The 22,504-nt window shown below is 43.2% G+C and overlaps 1 protein-coding gene and 1 long non-coding RNA gene across 2 annotated transcripts in view; one reads left to right on the forward strand and one right to left on the reverse strand.

The window, feature by feature from the left end:
• HMGA2 (high mobility group AT-hook 2) overlaps positions 1 to 22,504 on the forward strand; it is a 113,975-nt gene that overhangs the window by 43,625 nt on the left and 47,846 nt on the right. The gene's annotated exons all lie outside the window — the stretch shown is intronic.
• The window catches only part of LOC310888567, a 48,197-nt gene continuing 25,791 nt past the window's right edge, over positions 99 to 22,504 (reverse strand). The window contains exon 2 of the long non-coding RNA XR_014575939.1: positions 99 to 22,504. This exon is cut by the window's right edge and continues 13,611 nt beyond it. This is a non-coding gene — a long non-coding RNA (uncharacterized lncRNA).

Raw genomic sequence — 22,504 nt, forward strand, 5'->3', positions numbered from 1 at the left:
GAGTCATTTAATGAAACTGATAGCTGGTCAGTCTGATGGAAACAAAAGGAGATGTTTTTTCACACAATACATTTTGAAAACAGGATGCTGAAGCAACTGAAAGTTTTTATGTGAATTCAAAGATTACTTGGATAGATGCAAAGAAGGTGATTTCGTCTAGGGCTTTTCCACGGCTTAGGTTCAGGATATCCCATAACCATAAACCATTGAAAACTGAGGCAGCATTACGGGAAATATCGTTATGTGCTTGTTGTACTCCTACTGTTTTCTGTAAGTTTTCCTCCTTGGTGGCTGTTTCAGAAGGGTTGTTGGGCTTCATGGCCTACCTGGCATGTCCATTCTGATGTTTTTAGGGAGGAGGTAGCAGAGAAAAGATTATCATTCAGGATCTGAATAACAGTGCAGAGATTTTACTAATAATGTGATATTAGTAACCAAATAAACAAGTCATTAGTGTAATTAAGAGTGGAGGATTAACCGTACCATATCACCAGCCACTTGTTTTCATTATGAAGGCTTTTTTAGCTTTGTACCAACTGTTTGGAAACTGATGGAGGTCTCAGAGCTCCCAGGGGGCCAGGCAGTCAGTGAAATCCTGCAAGCACGGTGGATTCAAATGGGCAATAAGCAAAATAAGCGGGATTGGGTCACTTATCCCTCTTACCCCCCGTGACAGTGTTTATTTAGGTCACACGGAAAGCGAATTTCTCCTTTTGCAGGTGTCACAAAATTAGCTCATGACAAACTTCATACAGGATTTCATTAAGTATTACTTTTGAGTTGTAATTTTATTGGACAGTCAGTTGACTCATTTTTGACACAGTTTCAGAGATGGAAATTGGGAGTTAATCATACTGTGTAATTTGTAGTAAAAATTTGTATTCGTTTGCTTTGCAAATATGTATTTATTTAAGCAAGATGCTGCAGCAGAATATACCTGTGGTAGGCACAGGACACAGTGCTCATGGTGGGAGGCAATTTACTATAATTCAGCCCCAGCTGGTGACATCTGCTCTTATGTCATTTGGGGCCTTTCTTGAGCAGGGAGGTTTGTGCCAAACTACGTGTTCACTTGTTTGTTTTACGAGGTGAGAATAAGAGGATGCTAAAGATCATTTCTGCTCATAATATGTGCTAAGACCTTGTGCTCTTGAGGTGAAATGGATTAACATACTGTCTCTGTTAGTTAAAATTCCCATGGAGTTCTTCAAGCTTGATATAAAAAAGTGATTTAATGGAAGAATGGAGCTAATTTAAGTCTTTTTATCTTTTTATCTTCATGTTGTGTAGATATATAATTTAGTATGGCCTGAATTACACTTACAAGGTAAAAGTGAATTAAGAGTACAATAAAATCAGATATTTTATCTAAAAGTTCCTTATATTTTTGTAATTTCTATTTATGTAGGCCAACAGAGTGTAGAGCAGATGGAGACAGTCAAGACTTTATAAGTACCATCAAATATAAATGTCTAGTGGTAATGTAGAAATAGTTTCTGTTCCTTGTAGTTCTTCTTCTCTGCCCCTTGCTTCTTCTGTAACAGCAAAAGCTCTCTCAATCAAAAACTGCGTATGTGATTTTGTAAAGTACCTCAGTACTTTCTGTATATAATTTCTGTAGTTGTACAGAAGTTTTGCTAAAAGAGAACATGTACACCAGGCTTCATGAGATTGGCCGAGAATCATGAGCAACTTGAAAAAGCAGCAGCTTTTATATTTGCCTTCAGGATTTTGAGCTTTTCCATTAAAACGCCTTCATGATGATGTATTTTAATATTCTTATATTTGCATTTGGCTCCAGCATCTGGGATTTTAAGAAAGAAGTTCACCTAGTATCCCAGGACCCATTACGGAGCTTAGCATGCAAGTCTGTCAAGGTAGTAGCTCCCAACTGTTTTCCTGCCAGTCACCACTGCCATCCTCTGTCTTCTCCTGTTTCTATCACCTGTCTCACTGGTCCCAGGAGCCCAGCTTTCCCCTCTCCCTGCCTCTCACCTGTCCCATCAAAGTGACAGAGATCTCAGCCTGATCATAATGCCTAAGCGAGCGAGTCTGGGCTCCATGCCACGTCTCACCTCTGTTGTTGCCACACCTCACGCATCAGGAATGCTGCATTTCAGTGTCAGAACAAAAAGAAAAACGAAAAAAGAAGAAAAAAAAAAACTCCTTCTAAATGCAGCGCACAACCTGAAGTGGTGGTTGCCTTCTTTGTATGCTTTGTGCAGCCCCCAGCCTTGGAAGGCTTCGATCCAGACAGCTTCGCTCACTGGCAGCAATGGTTGTTTTGACTGGCATAAACCAGGGCACTGATATGCATATCCATGCCCACAAGGACTCCTTCAGGGAGCAGAAGTGGCAAGGTGGATATCAGAAGAGTCTTTCCCATTTTGCTAGAGTGACCTGTACACAGAAATCTCTCCAGAAGGGCTTTTTGACCCCTACTGCATGCTCAGCAGGCTGCACTGCAGACTGCAGCAATTCCAAATAAGCCATTTCAACCCAGCATACGAATTACTTACTTGACTGCTTTGGTACGTTGTATAAGATATGTATTTAGGGCAGTGATTTTTTTAAAACAGATCTGTGCAGAGTTTAAAGAAAACTGTTTCTTTATAGCTGTGCAAGTCTGCCCCTTAAAGATGGACGACCAAGTCCTGCTGCAAATGAAGCCATGTTAAAAGGTGACCAGTAGGGTTAGAGGCGTAACAGAACACCAGCTCTGTCTCTCCTCATTTATTAGGAAAAATGTAGCAATAGAGAGCCACAGAAAGATTTCTCATTACAGAGACGGTATTGCTTTTTTTCAGTACCCTCCAACAAATTTGCTGGTACATTACTGGTTACTAACACAAGCAGTAAAAATACCTGAAAAGCACCAAGCTCCGTCAGCCAGCTATATTATTTCTTCCTCTTTACGGTGTTTCTTAGTCAATAGCTTGTAGGCATGGCCAACTTAGACGGTGCAAATCCAGGAAAGCCTGGTTGCCATAGGCTAAGAGCAGGAGATACTTTGTTTTCTGAGGACAAGCAGGACAGGGATGCATGGATGTAGTGTACCCTTTGCAGCTGATGTCCCAGCAGTATGTACACTGGTGAGGCAGGATGTAGATGAGGTAGATGATGGAGTAGGTGCAGTGCTGGTGTGTCTGCCAAGCAGTGTGTCTCCTGAGATGAGATGAGGTGATGTAAAATAGGAAAAATCCATCCATGGTGAAGTTCTTTGCAGTGAGGAGTTTGACGGCGTGTCACGGGTCATTGCTCCCAACAGCTTGCTCCCTAGGGCTGGTGCTGTGCTGTGTGTGCCACCGGTGCCGTGGAGGCTCCCCCAGGGGCTGCACAGCTGCTGCCCGCGCCACTGAGCACCTCCTGCCTGTGTGCTGTGCTGCAAAGGGCTGGGTGCTGCTGGTGTGGTGGCAGCGATGCATGGGGAAGCTAAATTTGAGCAGCCCACAGCTTACAGCAAGGCTGGGCATGCTTCATTTTAATCACTGGCTGGTAAAGGGCCCATGCATGGACTGAGCATCTTGGATACCTGCTTGCCATTCTGCCCACACTGTGAATTTTCACTAATGTTAGTGTAATTCAGTATGAAACAATTATTCTTGTGCTAATTTCTGTAGTGTCAAGCATCATGTGAATTCTCTCTAGAAGGCACGCTGTCCAAGCAGAGGACAAGACATCCAGATACTTATGTATGTGGAATATGTACCTGCTAAGCTGCCTTTTTATGACTGAGCATGTTGGTCATTACTCTTTTACTTTCCCAATCAGACTGGCTTACTAGGAGATCAGTTGCCTGCCAGTGTTTCTTTGTAGAAATGGAAGATATACGCTAAAAAGCATCCAGACATGGTAACCTCATTTTTTAAAACATTAGTAAGATTTTAAAAGAGCCAAACCAATTATTTTTGAAATATGGTAAAAATCGTTTGCTCCCTGGCTAACAGCTGTGCATGCCAAGTTCTGCTCAGTGAGCCAGTTTTACAGCCAGCTGTAAACTTTCGAATTTAGGGGTTTATGATGGAAACTGCAACTCTTGCCTTCACCAAAGCTGTGCAGACACCCCTCTGTAATATTGATTTAATTACATGCTGCATAGTTATTCCTGGTAACAAAAGCAAAGGGCACGCAGCATTTTAGCGTCACACACAGTGCTTTTATTTGGGATACTTGGCAGGTGAAAATCTGAAGGGCAGAGCTAGAACTGGAGGCTCTAAGCTGTTTGAAATCACTCCTTGCAGCACTGGTTTGTGAAGTGATTTATTTGAGCTGCAGCCTATAGACCATACATCACCTTCCTGGTTGGCTTTGTTGGCACCTTGTCACATTCTTGCGGGCTTGAGGAATTCATTGTTCTTGTTTGAACTGATAAGAACAAAAAAGGATTTTCTGCCTGAGACCTTGGGAAAGGCAGAGGGGGAGGAATGTTGACATGAAACAGCAGGGCTGCACTTTCCCAAGCCTTTCAGCCAGCGCAGCAGCCCGCATTCTTCAATAGCTGGGGAGCCCGGGCTAGAGGTGTGCTGATTGCCCCTTTATTTGCTGCTGCCCAACAGCAGGGCCCAAGGAGGTGGTGGGAAGAGGAGCGAGCAGGGTGATGGATGCTCCCAGGAACCAGGACAGGATCGCTCTGAAGGGAATCTCACAAAGTATCAGGCCGCAGTCACCTAGAGGGGTGTGAGACGTGGAGTGCTGCTGGGTTTGGGCCAGCCCTCTGAAAGTCACCGCGCTGCACGTGTGCTTTTGGGGAGAGGAGCTGCACCGATCCTTCTTCCTCCTCTGAGTCCTTGAATGCTCAAGGGAGGCAGCCCTCAGCTCCTGGCTCAGCTGGCTGATGAAGGTGGAGTGGGTAATGGATACTGAGAGCATTGCTTTGCCTCTTACGGACTTGCTAGCAAGTGCTGTTGTAGACATGGCATTTCATCACTATCTTGGGGATCAAAACTTCCTTTTTTTTTTTTTTCTCATCCTTCCTCAACCTTATGAAAAAGATGCACTTTCTTGTTCCTTCTGAAACCACAAAAGGTTACTGCAGGTGCTGGAGGCTCATGAAAACGTGCCAGTTCGAACCATCTTGATGAATTGTGAGCTACAAAAAATACCAATTAAAAACAGATTTTTTCCCTCTGAGAACATGAAAGACAACCATCTGCACCAAGGTTTTGCACCTGCTATGTGCATAGAGAAGTGTTTTGCTCTTCTTATGCCTTCCAGCATGCCTTCTCCTGGGGAAGGGAGATCACTGCCTCCTCAATCTCTCGACTTGAGAAGATATCAGAAAGCCCTAGCAGAGGCTGTTATTTAAATAATACCAGCCTAATTTTATAATTAAAAACGAACAAACAAAAAAATACAATAACAGGTAGCTCCTTACCTTTCCAGGTAGTGCCAGACTTAAATTTCAAAATACTGATGACAAATAAATAGGCTTGTATCATTTCTAAATTCAAACAGAAATAAGGAATTGCTGGCTGCAAGAGAAGGGTGTAAGTATAGGGTATGGCAAAGGATCTGATCTGAGAAAAAAAAAATCAGTTTTTGCTTTCATGGTTATTTTCAGATCAGTTGGACTACGGATCTATATACAGGCTACTCAATGTCTACAAGACCATTTAGAAGCATGACCCATAGGTACAACATCCCACTGGCAGTACAGCTCAGGCTGACAGAGAAAGCAGTGTTTTCCTTCTCCTTCGCATTGTTGCCCAGTGGTGGGGAAGGCTGGAGACCATTACACAGGACAAAGCTCTGTCTCAGACTCTTTTTATTCACGCTTTGTCCTGCAGGGTCATGTGCCCACAAGATGCAGAAAGAATACTCGGTTATTTGAGTGAAAAAGGAATTGCACCCACGTGCATAGTTGAGATGAAAAAGCATAGGGCTACTTCAGACAGGATATGGTGAAATGAGAGGAGGAAACAGCAGAATCTCACGTGTACCCCTGTGAAGGTCTGTCCTGATGGAATCCTTGCACATTTCTGTTGCCTCAACATTTTTACAGAAAGGTTTTGTAATAGGTGCTGCCCTGGAAATATCTTGGGGCTACCAAGGCAGGAATGAAGGGGAAGAGAGTAGGAAGAATAAAGACAAGCTGTTCCTTTGGACACAGTGGCCAGCATCTGTCTGGGTTGTGGCACCAGAGGACAGAAGCTTGCCTGAACTCCCCAGCCCTACCAATACCCAGATAGCGAAAAGGCAACCCCATCTGGGTCCTGCCAGTACCAGCAAGCCTTACCAGAACAGGCAAGTTAGGGTTGAAACCAGCTGCTGTCACCCAAAGGTGCCGTGGGGAGCACCAGCCTGTAAGCCGTAGCGTGGGCTCCCTGCTAGCACAGGAGAGCGATGGAGAGGTGAGGCATTAGGCAGGGAGGAAGGAGCAGGCAATGTCAAGAGGGCAGTGTGGGATGAGTGAAGCGCTGAGGGAGGTTGAGGTGGCAAGGGCAGAGAGCTGAGATGATGTGGCAGGCAAAAAGGCAGTGGCAGAGGGGCCTGGCTACAAGCAGGTTGGGGACCATCAGTGTACAACACAAACTTGCCTGCCTGGCTTGGGGTCCTCAGTGCAGACAGTTCACTTCCCATGCTTCACCTTTCATCATGTCTAAAATAGGAACAATAATTCTGGTCCTTCACTTTGAAAAATATTTTGAGATCCTTAGGTAGAAAACAAGCGTCTATTTTATTAGCAGACGGGACATGGGAAAAGCTTTCCACTTGTAAAGGCTTTCTTCTAGGGAGCCAGATCAGTTCCTAGGGGTTGGGACAGGTAAGGCCATCCTCCACCTGTTGCTTAGACTATCTAACAATAAAAAACATCTGTGATTTAATTTCTGGCAATAAAATCTGTGATTTAGCAATCTGTAACTTTTCTTGCTTAAGAGGGGTTCCCATTTTGGCTTTTTTACTGCTAGTAGTGGTGATTGAGACTATATACGAGGATAAAATACATACAGGGTGTAAGAGCTGAAGTGGCCATGTGTATGGATGTGCATGTGGATATATGTAAGCCTGTCCTTGAAGTATATGAAGTATCCTATATGCAGGGCAAAGTTTGAGACAAGCTGGTCATTTCTTTTCAGCAGGTATGGATTGGTCTAATGAGTCTCCTGCCTGTAAAACTTGCCTTTGCTTACAACCTGAATTAGTCAAATTTGCAGTGACTGTGCCATTTCAAACAGTTCGTAAGGTAGATGATATTCTTTTGGCAGCATGGTGTCTTCTCCTTGGTATCGTTTGAAGCATAGGCACCATGAACAGGTATAAGCACCTTTAGCAAAGGCTGCCAGAGTATCAGTTGCTAATCTGGAGGCAGGTGGAGTTTATGGTACAAATGCCCCCTGCACTTCTTGGCTTACAGTGCAAAATACTGCAAGGATCTGAGCTCAGATCCTTACTCACACGAGTAATCCCACTGAGGTGAGGGCTGCTGGTGCAGGCACTGCCTCTGCAGGTATTTTAATGACTCTCTTTTCAGATGATCCCACCTTGTCATCTGTTTCTCCAAGTCCAGCTCCTGACATTCGCTTTGGTGAGCTTGCCAACTTAGAGCTTTGCCTTTGCTGGTTCTTGGAAGCTGCCCTGCTTTCCAGGGCTGAGCTCACTGACAGTGTATCACTGCTCTCTGCTGGAGAAGCACTGAGCTGGGCCAGGCCTCTCTGGGTCCCCAGTTGTTTGTCAGGAATGCAGGTGTGATGGCCAAACTGATAACCTCTGAGCCTTCAGGAGCAAACTCCACGTACAGCTTATTCCTCCTCACCATACAGCACAATTTAGGGTCTTTGTTGTGCAGGCTGCAAGCAAGAGTTTTCAGAAAGAAAATGAGAGAGAGAAATACAATGATGCTGGCTGAACATAAACATCTGTGGTCACGTGGATTTGCTCCCTGGTAGTGCAGGATGACAGACACAAGAGTCATTTTCACAGGTTTCTGCACTTGTCTGGAGTCCTGATTGCATTTGCAGCCATCTAATGTTCCATCTGCAAAATGTTTCTTCTGGTCAGATGCAATGTCTATTTATGAGTGTACTGTTTTTCTATACACGGGGCATAGGAAATATGAGGTCCTAAGAGTTCATGTTGAAAGATGCTCATTCCGGTCATCTTGATTAGATTTTGATAGTTGCAGAAGGTAATCTGGCACACAGGCAAATGATCAGATCTTCACTGCAAAATGAAAATTATTTTAAATAGTTTCTCCCATATACCTCCTCCCCCCCCCCCCCCATATCATGTACAAGCATACATGATACATCTTCTAATTTCACATGCTTTTGTAGGTCTGGCATCTTTTTTGCTTGAAAACAACTCAAACGTAAATCATAAAAAGGCAGCTTTACAGCAGCTTTAAAGTGCTATTATATTCTGCAGCATTCCAAGTGAATTATTGCTGTGCTGTCAAAGAAAACAAAAACATTTGGGAAGGACTGTTTATTTTACAGTGGTTGACCAAAAGTATGCAAGTGGTTATAAAAAATGTAGACAGCTAACGATGGGAGGTGCCATTGCTCATTCTGTAACCCATTCACAAACCTTTAACACTGATTTGAGATCACTAGAGATAGAGCCAGGCACTCCCACAGGAAAACACACACTACCAAATCACTCCAGCTATAAACAAACAAAACACACCGTTCTCCCCTCCCTCACTCCGCCCTGAGCCTTCTTCCCCACCCACCCACATAGCCAGCCAAGAAGCATGGGATTTCTGTATGTGTAGTACTCAACCTATTCAATCAACTGCTTCTTTGAACTGTTTTCTACTACCACAAGGTGTAACTTGCAGAGCTGTGTATTTAAATCTAACTTGTCCTTCAGATAAACATTTTTATTAAGACTGTAACATTTTAGGTGCTATAGGGGGCCATGCGCTATCGTTAGGCTCCCTTTGTATTGAGCTCCCCACCAAAATCGTTGCATGGAAGTTGAAGGTGGGTTGGAGTCTGTATGCTAATGTGTTTGGCAGCCTCTTGAATGCGATGTGGAGTTCTCGTCTTCTCATCCTACAAAGGAAGTAGTAGAACAGAAGGTTCAAAGGGTGATCAGCAAGGCCGCCATATGAGTGGCTAGCCTGTGAAGAATGACTGAGTAAGCTGTGATTCTTCAGCCTGGGAAAGAGATGATTTAGGATAGTATATCAAATCATGAGAGACATGAAGAGAGGTGGTGGGAATTGACTGGTGACTAGCTTTTCTAAGACAACAGCGAGTGGAATCAACTAAAATCAACAGTAGCCTATTTCAAAACAAAGGAAAAAAGATGGTTCTTCACAGAGCACTCAGCTTCTGCTGTCCTTCTGACAACAGTAACACCATCAGGAATTAATTCTTGAAGATGCTGAACACCTTATGCTGAGCATCCTTGCTTTGCCATATCTTCTTATATGAAGGGATAAGCACCAAACAGTATCGGTTTCCAATTACAGGATAATGAAGGCTCAGTCTTCAGCTTTATGTTGACTTAATTGGAACTGCCTACATAGGGCACCAGTCTTATGACAGCTTAAATCCTTTGTTTAGGATGCTTATGAGCTAAGTGCTGCCCTTAACATCCTCAAATACACCTTACAGGTGCCATCTTTTAATAACTTCCAAGTCAGAGTAAAGAAGGACCATAAGTTTCTTCCATGAATCTAAGCATCAAGCTGCTGGTGTTTATCAAAATAGGTGTCGTACAAGCTCATGCTGTACATGAGCACATTTAGTCTGACTTGAATATAAGTACCTCTATCAGGCTGATACAGAGCCCACCAAAGTCAGTGGAAGGTTAGCTTTACTGAGAATTAAAGGATCAAGACCTTGCAGCCAACAGGATCTGAGTGGTCTCTCAACATGCTGACACCAAATTTAGTACTTCAAGAGAGCACGTCTTCCCAGAAGACCTGTATCTGTTGTCACTGCCCAGTGTGAAGCATTTCACCCGATCACCATCCCTTCCTGCTCGATCCCTTCTGCAACAAAACAACCGCCAGAGGCACCGGTGCTTTTACAGAGAAATAACAATTGTGATTTTTATCAAACAAGCTCATTTCTTGTGAAAAATCCACCTCTGATTTGGGAATGATCTTTTATTTCCTTGGTCCGTGGAGTCCCTGGATTAACCATCTTGCTTTGGCTGGTCTTAGTGTCAATGTTGATTGTTGGGGGGGAGGAATCCGTAATAGATTGTGAAACAATCTTTCAGTTAAGAAGCAAAATGGTAATATTATTAATAATTTAATCATAATAATCATAATCATAAACATAATCATAGTAATTTATTGAGGGAAAAAAAACCTGCCTGCAAGACCTCATTATAATTGCAAAGTGTTGGAAAGATCTGTCTTGGTCTGGGTCAGTCAATATCCTGCAGGGAAAAAAAAAAAAAAAAATGCTGAGGAATTCAGTCCACCCACTGCTGTACTCTGTACACACCAAAACGTGTGCACATGCTCCCTGCGGTTGTTAATGAAGATCTGTTGATGAAGGAAGTATGTTAATCCCAGTGAACCTGCCTTTCATAAATGTGCTGGGATTACTGAGTCACTGCTGTTTACACATTTTCCTTCCCTGTAGGTGCACACCCTTTCCCATGTGTTCCTGCAGCGTGTGTGAATCGGTCTGAGGAGTCCTCCAGCTAAGCCCCTTTATATGGAATTTCATTAGAAAGCCAAGATGGAGAGTGTCCCTGAGCTGCTTAACAGCTGATCAGTGCTTTTGCCCTCTATTTACTACCCTTGTGCATCGACACTGCCAGAGACTGTGCAGTATTACCTTGCATGGCTACGTAATTAAAGCTATCTGCCCTGACCAGAGGGAAATAAGCATGCAAAAAGCCTTCTGCTGTTTGCCAAAGCAACCTTAGTCAATGAGAGAGAGAGAGATGTTGTATGCTTGGTCTTTTTGCTGCTTGTATTAGAATCGTGCACTGCTATTTCTGCTATTTCTGCCAGTTGGCATCCGTCCACCTTTTCTGTTCATGCTCAAGCCGCCAGGAACGCTACGGCGGGAGAGGAAGCCCCTTCTCATATGTTGCTGGCTGAGCTGCCAGTGCCTTGTGTTTGTAGTGGATCCAGCAACAAAACAAAACAAAACAACCCCATCGAATCAGCTGCGTTCGCTAACGAATTGGTCTGCAGAATAGCATTGGAGCAGCGTCCTGGAGCCCCCCTTCCTCTTCTGTCACAGTAAAGGCGTTAGATTTATTTAATGTCAAAAGCCAAAGTGGGCATGTGCTTCTCTAAAATTGAATAGCTACTTGTTTAGACAAAAAAAAAATAAAAAAATCCTGAAATCCTGAGTCACCTACTACTCTACAAAGGTAGATGGAGGTGAATGAACTTGGCCTGAGCCGATCAAGTTGATTAGATGGTTTAACTGAGCTCTGATGTAGCAAAAAAGTAGAAGTCTGTTCTGACCAGGAAGTGGTAAAAGCTGCATATAAACAGCATGTAATGAGAGAATCTGAGTCATTAACTTACTTACATGTGCAGACCGGGTATACGCTTACATGTCTCATGCCCAAGTTACAGCCACAACAGAAATATTTTATGGGGACTGAGTAATAGTTGGGAGAGACAGAGGGAGTAGGGAAGCAAGAAAAGAAGCCAAGTAATTGAAAACGTCCTCTGGGGAAGTAGCCTACAAACGGTATTTGGGATGCTGAATGTGAACCGGCAGTACAAATACAATTTTTCCTGAAAAAATGTTTGTTGAGCTAATTGTCATTTCAGGATTGCTTAATTTGAAAGGATAAGCTTGCTGATAGAAACAGGCTTATCCCAGTCATCCCCTGTTGGAACAGTATGTACTGAAGCTGGGGCTGAATTCTCCTCTTGGTGTCTCACTGAGAAATTATCTTTCAGTTTTTCTTCCACCCACTCATTCTGAACTGCTTACTTAGATGATCACATTGGAGTCAAGTTGTACCCAAGGTGCTGTGTCCTATATTAACCTTTGTGGTACCACTTGATAGTTTTAATTCAAAGACTCAGATCAGTCTGCTTGCTAGAGCAACTTGCTATCAAGAATGAGGGAAGGGACTGTTTCTGACATGAATAGTACAGTCTTGTTATACACAGACGCTTCTATTTCCAAAATTTATTGGTGTCTACAATTACCACTTTACCCCATTAAGATAGAGGTAGGAATGATTTATTCAGCTTTCTGAAAATTGTAAGGTAGGAGAATGTACTGTGATTAGGACAAGTTAATCATTTATTTAAATTGGAGTGGCCCACATTTTAAATAGTCTCTTTTTCTTCTGAGTTAACAGGTATTTTTATTCTCAGTGCTCTGGAAGTCTGTCTGGGGAAGTACTTTTTACAAGAGTGAAACACTGAAAGTTGAATACCTTATATGTATAGCACATCTCTGATGCATAGACCTCAGGGGAATTGTATAAAGGAGAATGCCATTGTCCCATTTAGGAAATTAGGCAGCAGAAAGTGCATTAGTGGCGTATTCCAACTCTTCATTGCCTGCATGGTAGTCTGTGCTTCTTCTTTTATCTGTAAGTGTGTTCCAGGAGTTTAAATTACATTATAAATTACCTAGTATATTTTTCTACTGCTTGCAAGAAAAATATTTTGGAAAGTTCTATCTGTCAGCTGGGAGAAAGGCTTATTGTGGAGACATTTCAGAAATTGACATTATTTTTTCTCAGAGGCTATCCTTTCTCTTAAATGGAAACTTGCCAGCAGTGTCCACCTCTACTCCATACTAAGGAATACTTTGAAAATGGAAAATCTAGCCAATGACCTGCTCACGTTGCAAAATAGGGCAGGGGTTGACCCTGGACTTTTCACGTGTTCTTATTCATTGTCTCTTTTCTGCAAAGCAAATCAGAGCTGTAACAGCAATTGTGTGTTATTTTGTAGAGAAAGCTCCTAAAAAGAGTGGGACCTAGATCAGTGCTGCTTGTTGGCTGAACCGCGGCAGCCAGCCATGTGTGTGTCACCAGCCTGCTGCAAATGGAAGGCAAAAGGTATCACTTCAGCTGCTCCCCGTGGGTGAGCGTGTGGTCAGCAGCTTGACTGTGTGCCCGTGATTCCTTGAACTGACCCCGAGGCAGCCACTTGGTAGTAAAAATCTACCAGAGAGACATTTAGCAGAGAAAGTTTTAAGACGCGACTTATATAAAAACAGGCCTAGTAAAAATTAGGTTAATTCAACGTAAATGGGGGGAAATCTGTCCAAGCTTTTCATTTTAGCATTAGCCCAGTCCTTAGCTTGGCTGTAACGTCTCAGGAAGGTGGGCATTTGCTTCTGGGAAGTCTACAAGCCCCAGGTCCCCAGGTGTGGGAAAGTTACATGCACAGAACAAAGCACCAGGGCTCAGAGATTCCAGAGTTTAATATCCTTTGGGGTGTTTTTCCTTCCTTGCTTTTCTGGACAATGAATAAACCTGGGAGAATAATATAAGTCTAGATTTACTGTACATGTTTTAAGTCTCATATTCTTTATGGCACAAGGTAAGCTGTAAAAGTTCAAGGTTTCAGCTCTCTGTAAATCTGTGTGGAGCCATCAAAGAGACTGGGACAATGCTTACATACAAGAATCAGGGCATAATTTGGAAGGAAAAGAAAAAAAAGTAAAGCTAGTTCAATATTATTTGACTGTAACCTTTTCTCTACCTTAAAGACAAGACAAGCATCCAGGATTGGTAAAGCTTTTCTAGTGCCCAAACATTCATCTTTTTTCAATCATTTAGAAGTAGGCCAGTAATCTAAGGCCAATTAGAAATTCTCTTAGCTGTGCATTCACAAAAGATCCTTTTACAATTGTGTCTGAACTGACTATCCAGTTTTGCTTATCTGTCTGGTGTTCTGGGCTGTCACAGCAGTTCTTCTTGGGAAGGGAAAGTATTTTCTTCGAGGTGGACAGTAATTTTTGTACGGGTAAAAAATACCAGCATATTATTTGAAAAGCATCTGAAAGGCAGGATTCTTTTATCTGAAGTCATTGCAGCTCTGCACTCTCTTCGTCTCCGTTTCAGCTTCCTACTCACTCCTTTTTTTGCATCCTGACCGACTCCACCAGCCGTTTAGCCATCCCTGTGGTTACAGCTTTCTAACCATCCACCCGCTCGCCTCCTCCTCCTCGGAGAAGAAGGGAGGGAGCCAGCCCTGCCTCCCCGCTGACGCTCGCCCCGACAGCCTTGGCTGGGGGACAGATGCTGCTGGCAGAGGCCTGGGAGGAACTCGCAGTGGTAGCAGAAGAGAAGAATTTGGCAGGGAGGTGAGCCACATGATTGTGATTCATACTGTACTCTCGAAATGCGGCAGGAGGGCTCGGGAAGGCGTCGGGTGCCAGCACCGAGAGCAGAGACACTCACGTTCAAACATCACGTTCTTTTTATAGTAAGGCATGCCTCATAGGAAAAATATTGAACTTGGCCTTCCAGGATGAAGAAAATAGGCCCGACTGTGATTTTACTGCTTGAGTCACTCACTTAATCAGTTACTGGTTGCATGTAGGAAGCCTTCTATTAGGCTGACTTGGAAAAATTGTTTTTAATTAATTAATAGTGACACTGAGCTGTTTTTTAATTTGCTCAAAACTGCTTTCATTTGTAGTTCCCTCTATGTAAAAACATTCTTAAGATACCATAATTCAGAAGAGTAATCGCCCTCATTCTGTCATTCAATACAGCTGCCTTCTAGATAGGGTGCTTTTTTCAGTCGGAGATGAGAAGTTTGCTGGGAAGGTGAACAAAGTTGTGGTGGCTTTGTGAGCCTGGTTCTACCTTTCCTGACACCAAGTGGCCCTGGGTTGTCCCATTCACATACCACGTGTGAGCGAAGGGAGCAGAACACGCCATTTAATACATGTGGCAATGCAGGGTGGCAGTTCAGAGGCCATGTAACCAGTCGATCCCAGTCCGACTGGGAAATCCTGGCTCTCCTTTTGTCGCAAATACCCAAGGTAATGAGTGCAGCCCCTCAGCCTTGTTCTGACCCAGCTCTCCCAGCTCTCAGAGGCGGTCTGGATGCACGGTTTGGCCATGGAGCACGAGTCTGTGTGGCCCAGCACGCTTGCGAGGCCCAAAGACCTGTTGCTTCCCGTGCACCATAAATCTACATCTATCAAAATCAGAAATAACTGACTGAAATCAGAAAACGTAGAGGCTATGGCGGGTGGAAGTTCCTCCTCCTCAGTGAGCGTCTGTTACAGATCTATATTGATGGCAGCAGTGCTCTACGGCCACAGACTTTTGTTATGTTCAGGCTCCTCCAACTCAGTCCCTGTTTCCTGCTGAAGGTGAGACAAGGCCCTGTATGAACAAGAGGTGAAATTACAGCTGCACTCTCTAATTGCTGTTAGCACAGGAGAACCTTTAAGAAATGTAGCAAGATCTTTCACGTTCAGAGCTGCCTCTGCCCTCTCTTCACCAGTTCGCTTTATGGTAGGTTCACTTTTTTTTTTTTTCTCCTATGAAAAGCCACTAAATATGTGCCTATATCTCTCATTATGTTTACAGAGGATATTTGAAAAGAAGGTCAGAAGTATTTTAATTCTTGGGGAAAAAACCAACAACAACAACAAAAAACAAACAAACAAAAAACAGTTTCAGCTACCTAGAACTTCCAAAGCGTATACAAAAACATAAATATTGGTGGCTGCTCTTTCAGGCCTTAGGCTTGGAGATGATAAATTAACACCCTCCAGATTTCATTTTAGAAACAAGACCCAGTCCTGCATAGACTAATTCATACCCGTCTGGGGCAAATCAGAGGGGTAATCCCAATATCTGCCCCCAGCCTCAGCAGTGACCACTTCCCACTGCCCCCTGGTGGTGCCGAGCCACTGAGTCTGGGTGGAACCACTGGCCGCAGTAATGAAAGACGACCAAAAATGAAGTTTGGCTCTGTCAGGCTATCCTAAGAACAGATATGCTCCTTCATTTTATCCTCCTGTTTCATGGGGACAATGGAGGAGGAAAAATATGATGCTTACAGTACAGGCTTCAAAAGTTCCGGGAGAGTTTTAGAAGGCGTGCCAGCATCTGTGGTGTTATGAAGAGTCCCATTGTGAAGCTGCTCTGATATACCATGGTTCTTAGGTGTCACATGGATTTGGCACCACTGTTTTAATTTTTAAGTCTAAATTGAAAACCAGAGGGTGGCATACTAAGTGGTAACTAGAAGAAGGCAATTACACATTGACCCTTTCTTTGTCCTCTGTAAACATTCTTACTTCTTACATTTGTTGGACAAACATACATTTAGCATAAATCAAAGAAACTGAACCAGCCCCGGATACCACAAGGCACAGAAATGCCTCAAAGCTGCCTTTCCACTTGTTTTCATCTTCACTGGACTCTGAATCTAGGCCAGTCAGTTATTTCTTGCTTCAGTCCTTGTTTCACTACAGGATTGAATGGCTTAGGACTTAGTGGTCATTTGCAGTGGTAAATAACTCTGCCTTCGATTGAAAGGAGAGTTCAAAATCTCCTGAACCGAATCCCCTCTTTAAACAGCCAGCCTTTATTTTGTCTTTAAAGAAGAAATCACCAGGGTGTTCCTGCCTGCGCTGGATGTGATTCACCTATCTGCCACCTCATGCAGTGTGGTTTTATGGCATTGCTGCCCTGGGTTTCTGTCACACTTCACACCGGAGGCTGTGCTTCTGTCCAAGCCGGGGTGTCTGAACAGCCAAGGTGTCTGTTTCTGGATTAACACAGTTTTGGGTCTGACATGTTATTGCAAACATCTGTCTGCGCCTTCAGGTTCCTAAAATATCTTTAGATGCCTGGGTGTGCACGTCTTCCCAAAGACACAGAGGAAATCTGTGGTGGAGCAGGAACTTATCCCTAGGGCAGGGACTCTGACGGTGCAGAACAGTGAGTAAACCAGTGTGTGGTTCGTGGATGTTTTTGAAGGCAGCTCCAAATACAGGCTAGCAAGAAAAGCATGTGTGAGATGATGTAACCTCTGCCTGGGAGGAAGAGTCCAGGGCTCCACACGTCTCAGTGACAGCGTGACAAGGCAGGGCTGTGGTGACATTCATTTACCCTTGCTATACTGTGAGCGAATTATATCTGGAGTTGTTACGGTCTGGATGGTGAAAAACAAACTAACAAACAGATCTATAGTTTCAGAAGTGTGTTTTAAAATGTCAGCCATCTGCCAGGCAGAGGCTCAATAAATCAAGGTTGTATGAGGATGTTAATGCGCACACGTGTGCGCGTGTGTTTTGCAGGCTTTGCATATTTCTCCGATGACCAGTTTTTCTAAGTTGATACTTACTTTGCAGAAGATGTTGCTAGGATTTATGCAGCTGATGGCAATTAAAGAACTGTGCTGGGGAGACACGTGCCCCTGTTGGAGAGATTTTAATTGCCATCTCTCCTTTATTTTATTTATTTATTTTTTACTGTAGCTAACTGTGCTTTGATTCTCTAATCTTGGAAGGTGCTGGATATCTGCAGTTTCCACTGTGTTTAAGCAGAATCATAGGTGCTGTAAGCCTTTGCTGGAGAAATGATGTGTCATGAAGTCTGTTGCTTCACCCAGTGCCCGTGTTAGCGTGGTCCCAGGCGGTGTGTGAGTGGCACAGCCCTTTCAGCCTGTCTGCCCTAATGCCATTTTTGTTCCTTGAGACCGCATCGTCAGGGCCTCTAGCCTGCAGGAGCAGCTTGCTGTCATGCTCTCAGAGGAATGCCATCGAAGGAAATGAGCCAGCATGAATGAGGGTGAGACTCCAGCTCTGCCTCTGCTGCAAAAGGAGACGCTGTCTCAAGTCGTGCACTCAGAGGCAGGGCTCACAGTGACACTGAGGGAAGCTGGAGCATCCCCTAATAAACTTGTTCAGGAGTATTCAGAATAAAGGAGAATCTAGTCATTAATATAAGCCTTCAGTTGCTTTTGTTCCTTAAAAAACAGAGAAGAAGAGCTCTTTTAACATCACTGCTTTTTTACACACAGCTGAGAAACACCGTGGTGCCCTGCACAGCCCAGTTTTTTGGACACATAGCTCTTCATCCCTTCCCTGCTGTCACACTGCTTCATGAATGTAAATCTTGCAGGACCAGCAAAAGATCATTTAAAACAAATAAAATGAGCAGCATTTGCAGAGCAATAAGGGAAACACATTTGCAAGCAATTCACCCCCATTTTGAAAAATGTTCAGTCTCCAGAGCTGCAAATAATTAATATTTTATTAGTTTTCAGATGCACACACACAAGTACACATAGTATATACCCTTATACACTTACAGAGCTGTACTGGAACTACACGGTGATTGTTTCACTCCTTTACCATCACAGCAAATCTTTAATGCAGGACATAAAATAAAAGTCAGTAACAATGTTTATGAGGAAACATATTGTGTTTAAGTGCACATTGTGAAGAAAAAAGACATTAAGATTGTTCAGAGCATAGGAAATGAGGAGGGGAGGAGGAAATCATGTTTGCTGAATGTGTTTATGTGAGGATTACATGCAGTTTATGCAATTCAAGATTTCAGAAGCAGATAAGAGCTTCTAAATCAGCCATAAAATCTGTATCTGATTTTTCACACCAATGAAATAACAAAAAATGGTTTTGTTTTCTCTGGAGGAAAACAGAGTGAAGGAGGCATAGGGCCAAATTCTGATCTCACTTTCGCTGGTGTTCAGTGAAATTGTTGGAAATATGCTGGATTTACACTGATGTAAGTGAGATTAGAGCCTTGCCTGTGGCAGACAGAACACTGCCTCTGTACGTTTGGTATGGTTTGGGGCTATTTGAATACAAAAACTATTTTAAATACATTGATAATGCTGTAATGTAGTTGACAAGGTCATGGTAAGCAAATACGGACAAATGTTACGTAACAATTTGCAGCTTTAATATAATTTTTCTGATATTTGGCTGAGTTCTTTTGAGTCTCCATATAATTTTGCTAGCTTAAATGTGTTTCTTATGAATGAGTTCTTAACTTAGAAGGAGTAAAAGAACATCAACCATGCAAGTCTGAAATGAGTCAACGTCCACATGCTGTGTCCCTTTCAGTTGCTTAGTGACAGCTTGTCTTGTCCAATCTTTAAATTGAATTTCTGGCTGGATGTGTTTATACTCTCAAGATGAGCCTAGCCAGGCGAATCCTTCATTCTACAGTGCAGCCTGAGTTGCTGCTGCATAGCTCGTAGATGATACATACTCATTTTGCACATGCATTAACAAACTGAGTGAATCAGAGACGTGGCATCAACTTCGATTCTCCACCATCTGTAGGTCCATTCCATTGTCTGTCTGTATTTCTTCTATTTCACATTCTAATCTGAGGTCAAATTGTATATTACTGTAAGCCAGTGGACATCCTATTTCAGTGGATCTGTGACAGTTTGCACTGGCTGAGAATTCGGCCCCTGAAAGCTTATGTCAACAGAAGTTTTAATTGGGAAAAAGCAGTAGAAAAACTAAGTGAGTAAAGCTGTTGCTGTAGGGAGACATTCCTATTATGTAATCCTAAAATAGTAGTGTTTTGAGTATAGCCCGGCCTAAACAGAATTAGTACAGTCAAGGAAGGGGGGGGAGGTGTGAATGTTTCAAGGAGGTCTTTGAACATTTTCTTCAAATGTTCTTTGCATCCGAGATCCCATTTTTTGTTTGCCTTTATTTGCTCCAGAATACCGCTGGCCTGCCAACAAAGGAGGGCCTGTCCTCCCAGGAATTTTCTGCATTCCTCTCTGGAGTAGGCATTTTTCTCAGCTACAAAGGCCCTTTGGCAAATTCCCTCTAATCATTGGATTTACCCTGGGCTCTGATAGGTGCCATTCATGAACATGGTCTGCTGTTTGATGGGGCTGAAGCATTAATGGGATCTTTTCATGGTAAACAAAACAGAGTAACATTACTGGAGGAAGCACAGAGCTGCTCTCGTAGGTCAGTATGGTTCTTTCTCTCTTCTCTCTCCCTTCTCCATTTCCCGTTAGTATATTCATCATTCTTTCCTTGCTTTTATGAACATACTTTCTTTTTTTGTCTGGGTGACCATTTTAAGTGGCAAGTCTTGTGAGCTCTGTGCCCAGCCTCAGGAGATTCTGTAAATTCATACAAACTGCCAAGCTTTAGCAGCTCAGTGGTTTCTCCAAGATGTCTTATATGCCATCAGAGCAGAGACGTTGACAGATCCTGATTCCTGTACTCCCCTCACATGGGTACAGGTTCTGGGTTTTATTCCCATCAATAACTGGCAATCAGAGGAAGAGAAAAAGGAAAGGAAATTAAGGAAGGACTCACCTTGGTATCAAAATAAAAGGAAAAGTTGCCACTGCTTCTAAACTCCATTGGTAATAGTGATAATCAATAAAGTAACAGAAAACAGACATTTTTGTTCCAGAATTCCTTAAGGCCAACCAATCTTTTTCCTTTTGCTGGAATTTTCCTCTTCAAAATTAAAAGAGGGAGGAAACACGCAGAAGGGAAATGAGCGTGTCGTCTTCCATCTGTCGCACATAACTTCTCACACTTGCAACCTGCTGAACAGCGCTGTGTTTGGAAAGTGTCTGGGGACGAGCTGGGTGTACTGCAAATACGTGAGGGAGAACTTAGACTCATAGCGGTAGGTCAGCAGATGCAACACATGAAGGCATTACAGTCCACTGCTCCTTTTTTTGGTACCCTGGACAACCCTCTGAGCTTTTCAGATAAGAGCCCTAAGTACCGTAAGTACCTGTTGAGATTGCTTAGGTTGGAGAAAACGAGATCTACTGTACTTGTTCCCAGCCGTAGCTCTTCTGAGGAAATCCTAAGGGCTTGAAGTAGCATATAGTTTAATCTTTCTTCATTTGTCTGTCCATCTGTCCATCCATTTATCCATCTTGGTCTCATTGCAAAGCTATCAGAGAAGGCAGGGCCTTTCTGACATACTTGGTTAACAGAAAAGGCTGCCTGAGCTGACAGTTGCAGAAACAGAAAGCCCCCAGTGATCTAGTTGAAATGAAAATGAACATGAACAAATAAGAGAATAAGAGTAAGAGGTTGCATCTCTGATAAATGAAGGGAAAAAAAGCGGTGAGAATGACTGCGATGCCAGGTCAGCTAACCAGGCTGGCTGCCCTGGTGGCACATGTGCCTTGGTTATGCCCCACAGCCAGGACCTCTTGGGCACATTTCACCAGCTGCAAAGTGCTGTTCTTCTGAGGGAACCACACCTGATAGCACTTGCGGAAATTTGGCAGCTGCTGAGGGTTGGAAGAGTACAGAGAGGAGGCAGGGCACTGGCTAGTCCACATCAAGTGCAGTTAGAAAGAAGTTCAGTCTCCTTAACTGTACATAGATGCAAGATATGAATGACCTCAAGGCACTAGAGCCCCTCTAGAGCTCTTCTGTATCAGCTTCCAAACCTGGAGTGCACAGTGTTTTATTAACAGTCGCTATAACTATAAACACTTTCTTGGCACCCATCGTTATGGTGTGCAAGGGCCTTCATGCATTTTAGCGAATTAATTAAAAGTATTACAGTGTTTAATGCCCACGGTGGGAGAGTCAGTCCTGGGCCATGTGGACTCCGAGTTGCATGGTTTGAGTGGGACACATGATTAAAGGATGTGTAGTCATAATTCCAATCAGTGTACTGACAAAATTTATTTTGTATTTGTTCTCTTTTTAAATTCACTTTCTGAAACACTCATTGCCAAAAATACCACAGGGATAATGAAATTATGTGAAAGCAGCTTTATGTTTGAAATTATATGTTTCGTACCTCCTGAGAATATCTTGAATGGTGTAGAAAATTGAATTACCTTTAAATAATGAAGTCTTTTTCTGAAAGAATATTGGTAAAAATGAGCTTTGCTGTCCTCAAAGAACTAGTGCTGCAAAATGCCAATCACTGTTTAATTGTGATTGAGTATGTTAATTACACATGACAGACTAAAGGTCTTTGAAGTCTAATTCTTGATTGTGTCTAATAATCAGTGTTTTATAGTGCTGAACATAGTCCTGCAGCTAAACCAAAGTAAGGGAATATAGCCGTGAGGTCACATTTAACGGTGATTGAAGGTGAAGTCCTTCTTGTGTTCACTTGGAGACTAGAGGAGAGTCATGAAGGGGTCACCTCAGGGGTCAGAGTCTCCAGCAGCAAGCTCGGGTTTTGTGTAGATCCATTTCCCATGTATTTGGCTGAAAAAGGATAAGATTAACCACTTGAAGACTGTGTGATTCAGATAAAATGCTGCCCTTCCCATTAAACATAGGAAATACAGGCTTGAGCAAGGGGAAGGTTGTGCCTCGGTGTGCTGGTCAGCCACTTCCAGCTCTAGCAAAAGACTTCTGCCTCTGCTGGATGGGGTGAGCTAGCAGATGAGGATCTGCCGAGTGTCTTGTCCATACCCTTTTGGGTGATGTGATTCCTCCAGGTGAAACAAAAAGCCAAGTAGAATACGTGCTCTGTGCAGGAGATAAGAATTATGTTGGAGAAGACCTGATGTTCTGGCTTATGGAAAGAGCACGGTGACCGTTGTCTCCTGAGTCCCCACTAATGCTAGCAGGATGAAATTGCTACCTTCAAGGGAAGAACAGGTGACAGCGTACACAAGTGCATG

Source organism: Anser anser, assembly GCF_964211835.1.
Source record: "Anser anser genome assembly, chromosome: 1".
NCBI lineage: Eukaryota > Metazoa > Chordata > Aves > Anseriformes > Anatidae > Anser > Anser anser.